The sequence below is a fragment of the Morone saxatilis genome, unplaced genomic scaffold (genome assembly GCF_004916995.1).
Source record: "Morone saxatilis isolate NCDOM2014 unplaced genomic scaffold, NCSU_SB_2.0 Contig17, whole genome shotgun sequence".
NCBI lineage: Eukaryota > Metazoa > Chordata > Actinopteri > Moronidae > Morone > Morone saxatilis.
The window spans coordinates 26,618,777-26,621,482 of record NW_023339729.1 but is presented as its reverse complement, the minus strand read 5'-3'; the positions used below and the strand labels follow the sequence as shown (position 1 = coordinate 26,621,482).

The 2,706-nt window shown below is 39.7% G+C and overlaps 1 long non-coding RNA gene across 1 annotated transcript; it reads left to right on the top strand.

Annotated features, from left to right (window-relative positions):
- On the top strand, window positions 1-1,950 carry LOC118326360. Its single transcript, XR_004796636.1, has 4 exons — window positions 1-84; window positions 815-905; window positions 1,026-1,080; window positions 1,792-1,950. It is a non-coding gene; the product is annotated as an uncharacterized LOC118326360 (long non-coding RNA).
- The last annotated feature ends 756 nt before the right edge of the window (window positions 1,951-2,706 follow it).

Here is a 2,706-nt window from a genome sequence, read left to right as displayed (position 1 = left end):
CTGAACACAGTGGGAATTATTCCTGTGTAGCTCACAACAGAAGAGGAAGTCATAACGCCACTTTGTATTTGACTGTTGTGGCAGGTACGTTTTTCAATTCGCTTGTACACATCAGATGTTATAATACACCATATGATGTAATTAGGGATTTTGACTAATTTTGTCAGGATTTCTTGTTTTGGTCGTGATGTCCATGTGTTCCCAGACCTCTGCAATTAAACTCAACTTTGTCATCAGAAATATAGGCCATTTTGCACAAGCACAACAAGCAAAACAAAATGTTGGTTTGTACGGGTGCAGTGTTTCTGTAAAAGGGCTGAGGCAAATTAAAAATCAGATTACTGAGCTTTGCACTTCCACATTTGAGTGAAACCACTTGTGCACTGAAATATCAAACAGATATGCAAAGTGAAATTCAAGGTTAAAAATATCAATATGTCTGAGCTGTGTCTGGTTGTAGCGCCACCACAGACAGAGAAAGCTAACATTACTGATTCAAACAGTAAGACTGCTTCACTTTATGAGCTCCACAATGGACAACCTCAATAATAAGCCAAAGCACATTTTCATTTAAAGGATAAAATTGACACGATATCAGGGTGACATGATAAGGTCACAATGCAGACCTTGAACATACTTAATGGGTTAAATCTCCCAGCTGGTCATAGGGAACTTGGGGATCCCACAGGAGGACTGTACTTACAATACAATCTGTCTTCTTCTTGATTCTTACATGTACAAAAATAAAATGTTAAATCCCTCTATGGGGCCATTGGTCTTAAACACCTGAATTAAATGTGCTATTTTATCACAGTTTCCCCAGTAGTCTGGAAATTAGCAGTTATTGGAACAGCCCCTGGTGTTTTCCTGGTAATCATATGGCTCTCTGTCTTCCTACTGATAAGGTGAGAGAATCAGTTATACTTAAGCAGTTTACATTAAATATCTAAAAGTTAGTCTTGTTAGCAGTCAGTTTGGCAACTAAATGATCTATCCTTTTGTTTTTAATGAATTCTCCTAACCAGAAAAAAGAGGACCTCAAAGAGACCATCTGAGCCTGGAGAAAAACCAGATGACAGGGTGAGCAAGGAGAGTTAAACAACTCATGGTAGTCTTCTGGCAAATGCTGGATTGCCTCATCTGTTCAGGAATGAGTTACTGCTTCAAGTGAAAATGTTCTGTTATGTTGAGGTTGTAGTCATGAGCGAGCATAAAATGGAGCATTGTATCATCACTAGATTGGAGCCTGATGGTGAAACGCTCAGTTTACTGTCAGTCTCTATTCCACTCCTCACCTGTGATCATAAAGTCTGGGTAGAATAGGTTTACTAATGAAAGCGGGTGAATTCAGCTTCCCTCTGTGTGAGTGTGTTAGCTCGCTCTTAGGAAAAGGTTAAGGGGATCTAATGCCTGGAAGGGGCTAAGAGTAAAATATTTTTGTGGTCCAGAGAAGGCCTTAAAGTTAACTAGAAGGACTTGGATGACATGGCTGTAAAAAGGGATTCTTGGCCAACGTGACTCTGACAAGGGATAAGTCAAATGTAATGGATGCATGAAGACTCAAGAACATGTACTACCCCGGTTGCTTACATGGTGTGCCCGATGTATTAAGGTTGAGCCCCCAACCCAACTCGTTGCTGCTTTACTGCGGGTTCTCCCCTCTCTCTCCCCAGTTTCTATATTCAGCTCTGTGTCCAAATAAAGTATGAAAGCCCCAAATTCTTTTTTCAAAAAGATTTTAAAAGGTTATTGCTACAGATGTGAAATGTAAAAGCTATTTTGTCTTTGCAGTATCTAGCCAATCAGTCGGAGGAGCAGGATGACCTTCACTATGCCAGCATCAACTTCTCCAACATTCAGGCAGATCCTGTGTACGCCAACATCAGAGCAGCTCGGCCCCTCAGACACAGACAGGAAGAAGAAGAAGTCATTGAGTACGCTGCTGTCAGCTTTAACAGGGCCAGTACTGCCCCGAGGTGAGCAGCTCTTCACACAGGAACATTATCCTCACTAAAACTTCTAAATGTATTTTGTAGAATTGATGATGAAATATAAGATGTTTACACTTTTATGTTGTAATTGCTTGGTTTGGTTTACATGTTTGCTATCACAGTTGTACATTTGTATTAGTTGGTAGTATATCTCCATGATCCCCTGATTTATTTATTTTTTCTTAGAACTGGAGGTCCAGAAACGGATGGGGATCCAGCTGCCCTGTACTCTACAGTCAACAGAACTGTTTAATGCAACAGAAATCTCTAGTTCATTTTTTATTTTATTTTTCATTTTCAGCCATACTAGCAGCAAGTGTCTGGAGATGGGAAAGTTAATCGGTCAGTTGGTTAGTCGTTTGTCTGAGACTTTGGTGAAATAGCTCAACAACGACTCAATGGAGTGCTTTAAATGTTTGTTCTCACATTCATGGTCCTACTGTGTTGGTGATCCCCTGACTTTAACTCATCAGTAACAACATTTATATACCCAGAGGATAACTTAAAATGACTTTTGTGATCCCTTAACATTTTTACTTGTTTTTCACGCTTGAATTTCCCTCTGGATAAATAAAGTATCTCTCTATCTCTCTATCTCTCTATCTCTCTCTCTCTATCTCTTCAGGATAAGAGGAGATAGGGACGAGATAGGAAGGATGATGGTTTTTCTATCCGAGGGAAATTCATAGACGTTAAAACAGTTAAAAATGTTAAG